Below are 12369 nucleotides of genomic sequence, written 5' to 3'. Positions count from 1 at the left end.
GCTCTGGGGACGACTCATATCCCACGCAGGGGTAGAGGAGTCCTCCTGGAGGGGAAAGAGTTCCCAGTTTTTATAGGCCCTCAGGGGGAAAGGAGAAGGGGGAGATTAGGGGATTTCCAGATCTAAACAATGTCTATTCTCAAGAAATGGGTATGGGAGGGGTACAAGGAAAGAGTCTAATGAAGGTGCAGCAATGGGCACACACCTGGTCAGAACATTGGCAGACACACAGGTTCAATGAGTGGCCAGAGCATTGTGCACCTCTATTTTTCTAAATCAGTAAAGCTAGTTCTGCTAACACTGACGTCTATCTTGCCAATTTCAGGGCTTCTGTTACATTCTGCCAGGATCTTTCACTACCACTGTGACAAAAGCCTGATATAAACCTACAAGGAGAAAAAAAAATACTTTGTCTCATGGTTCCAGAATTTTCCACTTAGGGTCATTTGGCCGTCTTGCTTTTAGCTTGTGGCGGCACAGTACATTGTTGGGGAAGGACAGATGAGAGCTGTCCTTAGTGACATAGGATTTCTTAGAAGCATCAAAAGAGGTAGATATCCACACAATGGCATAACTATACTGTCTTTTCTTATTAGATTCCACCCCTCAGGAGTTTAAGAACCTTCCAAAAGCATTAATTTTTTAAAAGCCTATAACAGATGACCTGTGGAAGATAGGTAAGATCCAGCTTATAAGGGGAAGTGTAGAGGGGACTACTTAGCAGTGTGGAGCATCTACATGAACATCTCATAATAAACTGAAATCAGAATATTTCACATAATTGTGTCATTTCTTAGCTGTGTTCAGCTACTGGGATGCCAGAAAGAAATAGAGTAAATTTAATCAGAGCTAAGATTTTGCCAGGCAGGTATGATAAACAGAAGGAATAATAAGAATATTATTAACTTTGAATAGAATCAGCTATGTAATGCAGAACTTCAGTGTATAATATCTAAGAGGAACTAAAGAATGAAGTGATTTTAAAAAAAAAAAAAAAAACCATTGATTCTAGATCACTGTGAGGCTAAAAGTCAGTGAAATGGAAAGTGGTCAAATGTGGATGGGAAGAAAGTGTGGCTACTGAGCAGAAGGCTTTAAGTTATGATTTTTAGAGATCAGGTGCAGCGGAATTTGAACTCAGCAATATAGCTCTGGAAATGGATCACATCCAAAGACCTCATAGCTGGAATACAGACATTCCCTTAGTCCACACATTTAATCACAATGAAAGTAAGGGTAGTGTATAGAAGGAAGCAGACATGTTTGAAATGGTGTCTAATTGAGAGGCAGACAAAGTGGTGAATCCCAGAAGACTTGACAGACTGAGTCAGTTGTAGGATATGACTAACTCTCGAAAGAACAGACAGAAAGGGAGGCTCTGCATGGAGAGAAAGAGGGCAGTTATGTCAGTTGACAATGTTGGTTCAGTTGAGTTCAGTGCAGTGGAGTCAGTACAGTGAGTGCAGTGCCGTGGAGTTGAGTTCCTTCGTGAGTTCATGCAGTTCAGTGCAGGTCAGCAGAGGCAGCTGAAAGCAACCAGAGAGTAGGGAGGAGCCAGAAGATTAGAACAAATTACCAGAGTTAGTTTGAGACCAAGCAGAGCAATTCAGTGAGGAGCTGAGAGGAGCCAGATTGAGTCAATCAGCTTGGGGAGCAGTTTGAGCCAGAACAGCTGAGTTGAGTCACCCAACTAGAGTTCAGAAAGCCCTAGTAAGGCCAGCAGTTAGTCTTATCCAGCAGTTAGCCTCCAAGACTATAGTTACATCTGGCAAATAAAAGTTACATTTACAATCAGGATTTTCTAACCTTAGCTACCCTCTAAAATCAGAAGCTCTGAATTAATTATGTAGGTTAGTGACCTATGTTTCTTGTTATCCCCGAATGATAGTCACTCATTTGGCCATGAGTCCATGGACATTATTTCTCACCACAGTAGAGGAAATAAAAATTGATGGATGGCTGACAAGTGATGAAAATATTAGAGAGGGTCTTCCCAGGAGTTAGAGAGAATGTGGATGATACATGGCCAGAACTGATGGGAGTCTCAGAACAAGTAGTCACACTAGTGATTTGATAACAGAAGGAATCAATAAATCTATGTGAATTCCTGGGTACCATTGATGAGTCCCAAGTCTGGAAAGTAAAACAGCCAGGAAATGATCAAATAACTATCATAACTAAAATGTCAGTTTTAATTGATGATTAAACCATGTTTACTTTAGTGTCCAAGGATCTTAGAACTTAGGGTCATTGTTAACACCCTCTGCTGTCCTCCAGGAAGACAACAGAGCACAGCAGCAGAATTGTTCAGTTCTGTTCCTATTTTCTCATTCTGTGTGCTCTTTCCTCGGGTACATGGTTTATGCAGTTATAAAATTTAGTACCTTATGCCTTAAGCATCTCTGCACACAATGTTTCCTCTTACCTAATGTGTCATAGACTCCCAAGAGACACAGTCAACCAGTTCTATCCTGCTGACTTTGATAGGTCCTGGAGATACTGATTTCTTTTTATTTATTACCAAAGGACAGAAATGACAAGATAGCACTTTGCAGGTAGGGTTACATGGATATCAAGTGAGACCCTGCTTCCTGCTGGCAATTTTATTTTGCCTATCTGTCTTGTTCATTTTAAAGTGCTCGTCACAGAACATGAGGCTTTTCAGGAACCCTTAATCTCCCGAGAGGCATTCCTAAAGTCTCCATTCTGAACTGATACTGTGTGTCTCTAACAGGTTCATCGCCATGACTGTCTCTAAGGACAGTTCTACTCGCTGCTTGTTGTATGTTAGGTGGTAGTTTGATTTCTCCTAAGCAGATCTCCTTATAGGCTATAGTCATGACCTCTCCAAAATTCAAGGCTGCTGTCTATTTGTTTTAAATTTATTACTTGCTTCTGGGTCTCTTGGGAATGACTATTTTACAGGCAAAGCATAGAAACTGTTCTTATATGTTGAGTATTGTCAAATATTTAAAATATTCTGTAAAGCATATAGTGATGGTTTACTTACTACAAATACCTTTTAACAGGCACCAGTTTGTTGTACTGTGCAGACTTAAAAAACTCAGAACACAGTCTCTTACAGCTTTAGACTTGCTATGCAGCCAATGATGACCTGAAAAATCTGATTCTCCCCTCTCCACCTCTTGAATGCTGGGATTAAAGGTGTTTGCCACCAGGTCTGGGTTATATAGTAAACTTATATTTTAATGTATGACCACAGCCATGCTTGAGTAAATAATGAAAAGACACAATTCACTTAGACAAGTCAGTAAATCCTTTATTTCTACCTTCATAGTTGGACAACCACTTGATCCTCTCCTGGCCGCTGGTCTTGACATCTCTTTATTCGTCCTGGAAACTATTTCTCAGTTTTTCTTTAATTAAAGCTCTCTACTGAAGATGCAGTGTATCTAGCCATAAATTATACTTCATCATTAACTGGAACCAGTTAATAAATAATAAATAAATAATTACATAATCCCATATAGTTCCAAAACATCTTTTATTCTTTGGCTTCCTCAAGACATCTAGAAGATAAAAAATGTATGTAAAAAAAATCTATTTCTATTTTTAAAATGAGAACCAATCTCAGTCAGGTTAAATGACTTGTCTAAATCCTTTGTCCAGTAGGCTGTTATACCAGAAATTGAACAAGGTCTTCTGAGGTCAGGATGTGACTGACTTATCTCCTCCTGCATTAGATGAACAGCAAGGAAATCTCTCCTTTACACATGAGTAAACTCAGCTCTGAGAGTTTTTGTTATACATTCTCCAGCCTTCAGAGGGATTGTTCTCTTGTTTTATTTTATATGAAAAACAAAGAAAGCCTCTTCACCATGTGTAACGGTCTGTCTTTCATCTAGCTCATTTGTGTCTCACATGACTGAGTTTGCTGTGTAGGGAATCATCAGGGTATTATGCCAAATAGAGAAAACTCAGATAAAACCCCATGTTCCTGGCTGCAGCCTGTGTGATTATGAATACAATACTGTACTTACAGTAGGAAGCCAGAGTGAATAGGGGCTGCTGTCTTTGGAAGGATGAGCATTCGCTCTGACCTAATAACTATCTGATGCTGGGTACAATTATCTTCCTCCAAGTGGAGCATTATAATGTGACATATTAATTGTTGTGTCATTTTTTTTCCTGAAAGGCATGTTGGGTGTCTAATACAAACCAAAGGCTTCATGAATTATCCATAGCAGTGTGCTAGTGTGCTGCCTCTCTGATTTACCTTTCTACAGTAAAATTAACCCAGGCACATCACCTGTTTTCAATGACTGCTGGCAGACCTATGCTGCCCTGTGACCTCCAAGCTTATCTTTCTGGACCCCTGCATGTCCAATAAATCTAATGATGTACTAACTTGCTGCAGCTATGAAAGCTTTCCTCCTCGTGGGCAAACCACAGAGACACAGCTTGGCAGAGTGGACCGTAGCAAGACAGAGTCACTACCCAGAAGACATTCACAGTGCAAAGCAGCAATAGAGAGGTCTCCCTTCTCTGCATGTATATTATCTTGGTTCCTTCATACTCTTTTCTTAAAAGAGGGGCCTTCTGTACAGGAAGGCTGTTTTTGAGACAGAAAGCCTTCTTGGCCCCAGAAAGGCCCCAGCACTCAACTCTGGATGATCCTCTTCCATTGTTGCAGCTGCTCCTTGGCAAACCTGTGCAGGGTGATCGGCTGGCAGCCCTGGTTTTGCCTCTGGGCCTGTCATCTGTTGTGTTGTTAGCCTGCTGATGGGCTGTCTCAGTGTGCCCTTTAAGCCTCTGCTTTCCTGGCTACCAACTTTGGCTCCCACCACCAGAGGAAAAGCTACAGAGCCCTCATTCTGCTCCAGATCCCAGGCACCCAGCAGCAAACATTGTCTTCCCCCATTGTCTTCCCCAATACCTAGTGGGTGAATGGTCCACAGAGCTAAAAAACCATCAGTATTCAAATGCACTTGCTGGCCCAGGCTTGGCTGCTATTAATGCACACAGCCCCAAAGACTCATCTCCCTTTTTGGTTTTAATTGGGCTTCCTCCCGTCGTTTTCATTTCAGTTTGCACCTGACTCTGACATATACAGCTACTGATTACCAAGTAAGTTGTTCGGTGAGCTGGAGGTATGATAAATTAAATATGATTTGTATCACTGAGCCCATCTTTGGCTGCTTCACGGCACATTATAATTTGGGAAGGGACCATTACAATAAAATATTGAAGAATAAGCAGGAACAGCCCACTGTTCACATGTCCAATGGCAAGAGAAAATTACAGGTTTCATTGTCTATGCGGCACCATCTGCCTCTTTGCTGAGGCTGAGCCTTCGGCTCTCCCCGGGGAAATCGCTGTGGATAAGTTATTCAATTAGAACAGCATTATTGGCCAGCTACCTTGGAGAATTGGATTGATGATGTTGTGACTGCCCTGATCCACATTCCTTCATGTCCCCAGCAGGCCGCAGCACATGGCAACTTCTGTCAGTGTTTCTTGAGCCCCATGATACAGGTGAACAATTGAAATGAGGAATATCAAGATGCCTGAAAGAAAATCAATTTTGAATGAACTTTTCTTGCTTAGCCACGGCTCCAATATTCTGAGTCATACTGTATTTTGGGGGACTTTCATTGAATTAAGTGACAGAAATGTCAGGAGGGAGGAAAGGGGGTTTCATGATATGCATTTAGCCTGTGGCACTACACAAAAGAATTCCTCTCGTGCAATTACAAGGTAGAAATATACTCAGGCCTCTATGGACTTGGTGTTCATCTTAGGGATGGAAAACCTTATAGGAGCATGGCAGCTTTTTAGGGAAAGTTTCAGCTATGCTTAAAAAGCCTCTTTACCTAAATAAATAAATAAATAAATAAATAAATAAATAAATAAAATAAAGGTGATAATTAGTTACATTATTCTATCTAAAGGACAGACCTCTGTGTATATCACACCACACCCTTCAACCAGCAACTCCCTAAATAGAATTTTGATAGGAGCTTTATTATCAACCTTATGATCTTGGTTTATAAACAAAAGAGCCAATAGTGTTTCTCTTATGCACTTACATGTATTTTTAATGATAGACCACTACTAAAGGAAGCTGGACATATATGCATGCACAACCATGTTTAAAAATTAAATTCCAAAATTATTTATTTTCACATTATTCATAAACATTTATATGCACATATATTTTCCTGTGTTTATTTGCTCACCAGGTCAGTGCTGGTAATGTTCTATGGTTGTTATTTGGGCAAAAAACTGAAACATGCTCCTTTTTATGGATTCATTGGCTGATAGCGATAGAAGGTCGCTATCTATACATTTAGGATCTATGCATTATAATAATTATGAGTTCATAATCTTTCTTACTGTGGACATGATGCTGGTATTTCACATTAATCATTTATAAGATATTAAATATTAAGACATCAGCCTTGTACTGAAAAGCATCGTTGACTCCAGAATGTCATTTTTATTTAGATTGTGACTTTTTGGATATTTAAAATATTATTTTCTGGGATGCAAATCTGTAGAACATTGTTGCCTAAACAGGAACAAGGCTTTGAGTACAAGCCCCACCTCTATTTTAAAAAAAATGTATTTGGGAGTCATCTTATTTTTCACCTGGGTTGATTTTTACTGTGCTGTGTTAGGAAGTCATTCTTCTCTTAAGAAAGTGTAAATGTTTTCGTGTTTGAGAAATCGGCACTTGTTCTCTCTTAACTACTTAATCCATCAGCTAACCATGTTTCCCTCTGTATCCATGAGATATGGTCCTCAGGGCTCTAGGTTATACTAAAAATCTTTAGATGTGCAAGATCCTCATGTAAAAAATCTGTAGTGTCTTAGGATGGACAGTATATGCCCTCCCAGATGGCCAGTGTCCTCTTTAGGTTGCTCTGACAAAATTCACTGAACGTTCTTTTCACATCGAATGTCAAAATCACAAGGTAAACTCTATGTAGTCTTGATACAGATGCATTTTTCCCTCACAAATACTTCTGTTCCACAGTTAGTTGAACTGGTGATATAGAACCCATAGATGCCGAGGTTATCTATGCATGTATTTCTGTGTACAATTGTATGTATTTATAGCTGCATGGGCAAGGCACATTTGTATCCACGCACACAGGTGTTATCAATTCTGTGGATCGATACACATTTCCCTCTTTATATTGAACCAACCAGAGTCCTAGAACCTCTTGGACAGATGTCCTCTATGTGGTAAACTCTGCTTTAATGGTTGCTTCAATTTTATTGACAGGAACACTGCGCAGGAAGAAAAGAAGTAAAAAGCCCTCTGCAGGCATCTGCTTCCCCAACAGAGTTGGAGACAACTGAGGGTCTGTACAGCCACTTCCCCTGAGACTAAGAGCAGGATAGGCAGTACCTATCATGCAGGTATCAGCAATACCCCAGTCATGAGGAATTTAAATAATATAAAAGGGGACAGACTTTAAATACTGTAATGGAAAAACTTGAAGCTTCTTAGAACTCATTTTCAGACATTACCGGATTGAAAGTAAGCCAGCACCGGTTTTTCATAAAGATCCACACTATGCTTTTGGGTAATTACAAGGCGAAAGATGAACCAGTGCTAGGGCCTTAAATTGATTGGAACCTAACAAACAGAAAGACAAAGGGGGACAGGCCATAGTTTTTAAGCACATCCTAAGTTCTGCATCACCCAGACCAACACCTGACTGAGTACAAAGTGAAACCAAATGTTACTAAGTAGTCTCATGGCTGAGCCTAAAGAGATGCAGCCCTGATTTTGGAACACTCTAATTACCCTGGCAGGAAGGCGATGTTGTGAGCAGTAGTAAAAACAAAAAGAAACCATGGCCCTGGGTTCTTGGCTCTTTCTCTCTTTCCAGCGTTGGCTGCTTGAACTTTCGTGAGTTTCGTCATTTACTTTCCTCTATAAAAGCTTTTATGTTGTAGTTCCTTGATGCCCACAACTTCACAACAAGTATAGAAATGGAAGTAAGTTTGGTCTAAAGATGCTTTCCTACATATTATAAGTATGGCCTACAAATGTTTCCATACATAATGAATTGTAAGCAAACTTGACTGAAAAGACCATAGCTTAGTCCCAGTTGTCCAAGCCTCCACCAATTGCTGTAGCTAAGGATCTGACAACCATAGGCAGTCAAAGTTCAAACATAAGACAAAACCTAGGTGAAACATCTTTCCAGCTGTCCTTGCCACAATCCTCTACCCCTGTCCCCCTGTCCCCCTCCCCCTGTCCCCCTGTCCCCCTGTCCCCCTGTCCCCCTGTCCCCCTGTCCCTCTCTCCCTCTCTCTCCCCTTTCCCCCTCTCCACTCCACCTTTTCCTCTCCCCCTCCCCCTTTCCCTCTCCCCCCTCCCCTTCTCCTTCTCATTCTCTCTTTCCCCTTCCAATTCCTTCCCTTTCTTTCTTTCTTTCTTTCTTTCTTTCTTTTTTTTTCTTTCTTTTTCCTTTTCGTTGTGAATCTTAGCATTGAATAGTGAACTGTCTTTCCAGGTACCGCTCCATTTTTTTGTACACAACTTCCTTTCACCTACAAATGTTACTCAGCCATGTGATAGCTCCACCACAGCACTGAACTAGTTTGAGCCTGAGATTTGCACTATTGAAACACCAGTTCTTGCTGAAAAGGAGCATATGCTATTTCTAATAATTTTCATGTACTATTCCATTCAAAATGTCTTTTTGTGACTAACCTATTCATATTTTGGGCCCATTTATTCAACCTGTATGTGTACATGTGTCCTTTTAAATGTTTTTTTTATTAATTTTTAAAGAATTTTTACAATTCATTTGAACCATTTGCTGATATATAAGAGGGTCCTTGAATATTTGGGCATCTTCTCCTATGACTATTATAAAAATCACAAAACTATATTTTCCAAACCTGTAGAGTTATTTGGCTTGGTTTGGTATGGATGAGTCTAACTCTGTAACCAAACCTCAGCTGGTTTCAGACAGAACCCTCCTTTCTCACCATTTCAAATAGCTGGCATTACAGCTCTGTGCCACCATGCCTGTCTGAAGTTTTTGTTTTGTTTTGTTTTGTTTTTCATGTTCTATGTATTTATTTTACTTTACAGAAATTTGTATGCATATGTATACAGCTAAGCTTTGTGGCCTGTGCCTTGTATGTTGGACTTCCCTTTTTCCTTAGATTATTTCAATACCATGCAATAATAATTTTCTTCTAGAATTTCAAATTTCTTCACGCTTTTTATTTACATGGGTTGCGTCTTTGTAAATGTGATATAAGAAAGGAATGTTCTAGATTTACTGGTTTGTTACAATACCCATGGGCTTCTACAATGTCCATCTTGCATTCTAAATGATTAACTATCACACTTTGCCATTTGTGTCTCTGTCTATTGGTTTTCACTCTGGTTTTCTTTTCAATAAGGTTGAAGAAAGAAACTAGGACTCTGTATACTCTTATAACTGAGCTCTACCCACTTCCTGTAGTCGATTAGTTATGGTGTTAATACCATCATTTCTCTTTAAAGTTTTCTAATATACTCTAATATTCTATAGAATGAGAAAAGAAACCCTACTTTTCATTTATAGAACATCTTTACAAAGATATTTATTCTTACCTGATCATTTTTCATCCAGCACAAATTCACTAATCAGTTTGTAAAATCGCTAAAGAGATTCTCATCTGGATGCCAATAACCATATATAAAATTAAAATAATTATATCTTAGATACTCAAGTCATTCCATCTCCTAATATGGCATATATGTACTTTTAGAATTTTTCTTTCTGGGGCTGAGGAATAGGTTGGCAGTTAATCTTCCAGACAGTTCAGGTTCAGTTCCCAGCACCAATGTGGTCATTTGCAATCCTCCTTGGTGCCAGTCCACAGGATCTGATGCCCTTTTAGATCCTGAAGGCACCAGTCATGCATAAAGTACACATACATATGTTGTCTTAGTTAGGGTTTTACAACTATGAATAGACACCATGACCCAACTCTTATAAGGACAATATTTAATTGGGGCTGGCTTACAGGTTCAGAGACTCAGTCCAGTATCATCAAGGTGGGAGCGTGGCCGCGTCTAGACAAGCATGGTGCAAGAGGAGCTTAGAGTTCTACATCTTCATCCAAAGGAAGCCAAGGAGCAGACTGTTGGCCCACTCCCTCCCACAGTTACACACTTCCTCCAATGAGACCACATTTATTCCTACGAGGACATGCCTCCTAATAGTGTCACTCCCTGGACCAAGTGCATTCAAACCACCACATATATTCAGGCAAAACACACACAAGAAGTAAAAATAAATAATTTTTACTCTTTAAAAATAACTTTTACACTTCTCTATGAAATGCTGTCTTATTTTTAAACGTAATTCTTGTGTGTGTTCTGTAATATGTAATGTTTAAGTACTTTGGTTTTGTTTTCTTTTGCTTGCAATTTGTTTCTTCTGTATGTCATCACAATGTTTAATTCCTAACTTATAAAGAGGAGGAAACAAGTAACTTCTTTTTCATGAGTCCAGAAATTATGTACTTAACTTCTTATGCGACTTTTATATTCCTTTTCTGGACCCAATACGTATATATAAGCTACCAAAGAAATCTTTTATTTCTTTCATATCAGTATACAGCTAATTTCTATCTCCTGTTTAATTGTATTCTTCAGAATTGTAATGACAAGATAGAAGCCATACTCTGTTAACAAGGATCATTGCTTTGTTATAGATGTTCATGAATTGCTTCAAATATTTTAAATCAAGTTCAATGAAAATTCAAACAAACTGGGGAGAGATTTTGAATTCCATCCAAGACCTTATGTCCTTGAATTGATATTCACATGAGTTTGGGGGGCTGTGGTTTGAACTTTACTCTTGAGTAGTTGTGTATCAAGGGCAGGCAGTGGGAGCTCTCTGGCCTGGAAATAAGCAATTGTTTAGAATTTGGATAAAATAGCATTTTGTCTGGGAGGAGTCCTTAACCACTGGCATCCTTTAGAATTGCCAGTGCCTGCTTATAAGAAGAAGCAGGGGGTTGAATTTTATTATTGTTCCTGGATTCTTTCCAGCCAGGCTCCCCTGTGTTCTCACAGGCAAAGATGAGGTCCCAGCTTTCCATAGCCATTTCCTATCACACCCTGCAACATAGCGGGTTCCCCCTTACTCCACAAAACACAAAACACAAAACAAAACAAAACAAAACAAAACAAAACAAAACAAAAGCTAATTCCAAAACCCATTGTGCATATACTCCATGTAGAATTCAATTTGCAGTTCTGTTAGCATAGCTCCCTCATATCCTTAGGACTACCTTAAATGCCTAAGCAGGGAGGTGAGAGTGGGTGGGTGTGTGGGTGAACTCCCTGATAGAAGCAGGGGGAGGGGGAGGGGATGGGGGATTCCAGTGGGAAAACAGAAAAGGGGATAACATTTGAAATGTAAATAAAGAAAATATCTAACAAAAATATTTTAAAAATATATAAAATAATTAGGTAGTTGTCTTTTAAAATCTCAGTATTCACTCTAAATTTCATTTAATAATGAATAGGATATGGAAGGTGAGATTTATTTATTTAACATTTGGAAAAGTTACCCAAAATTATCTGGATATTTTCTTGACAACTTAAATTTTTTCCAGATTTTTAAGTTTAAATTTATTTCCTAATAAAAATATAAATATTAGACTGATATTTTAAAATTATTTTAAAATATCAATATCTTAAAATTTTATTTTGCTTAATTTCTCTTGCTATTCCCTGTATGGCCTAGACACTGGCATTTTTATAGTTTTTAATTTTTTCCATATTTGATCATAAAGAATTTTTTTAATATATGTTTTAGAGAAAAATGTTTCTTAACCCAATATTTTTTTACTAAATTAAAATCGTTTGACATCCTGGCACAGACAGAGAAAAACAAAAAACAAACAAACAAACAAACAAAAAACAACTTTTTTTTTTCCTGCAGGAGTCAATCCTGAAAAATTTTTAATTGTATCAGTTCTATATCAACCATTCTTTATGCTTGAGGCCAATAGGAAAAGGGTGCAGTAATCCATTCCAGCTCTGCTATTTGCTAGTTTGTGACCCTGAACACGTCATTTAAATTCCAAACTCTCAGTTTCCTCTTCAGTTAAATAAGGGTCATAATGATAGCCACTCGAAGGGGTCTTGGGAGACTGACATGAGCTGTTGAAGGTCTAGGCCCTGTCTGCAGATCCTCAGCTGAAGGGATGTGGGTCTTTCCTGTTTGCATCTCTCAGGGATGGGCTTCAGATGATAGCTCCCAGCAACTTTTCTGAGTCTTTGTTCACTCCGTGCTGTGAACAGTTATCCATCCTTCCTGTTGGCTTTCCATGAAGTCCCTTTAAAATGTGCAGTTCATGTCAGTAGTTGAA

Source organism: Mus musculus, chromosome 14 (genome assembly GCF_000001635.26).
Source record: "Mus musculus strain C57BL/6J chromosome 14, GRCm38.p6 C57BL/6J".
Lineage (NCBI taxonomy): Eukaryota > Metazoa > Chordata > Mammalia > Rodentia > Muridae > Mus > Mus musculus.
This window is presented reverse-complemented; position numbering follows the sequence as displayed.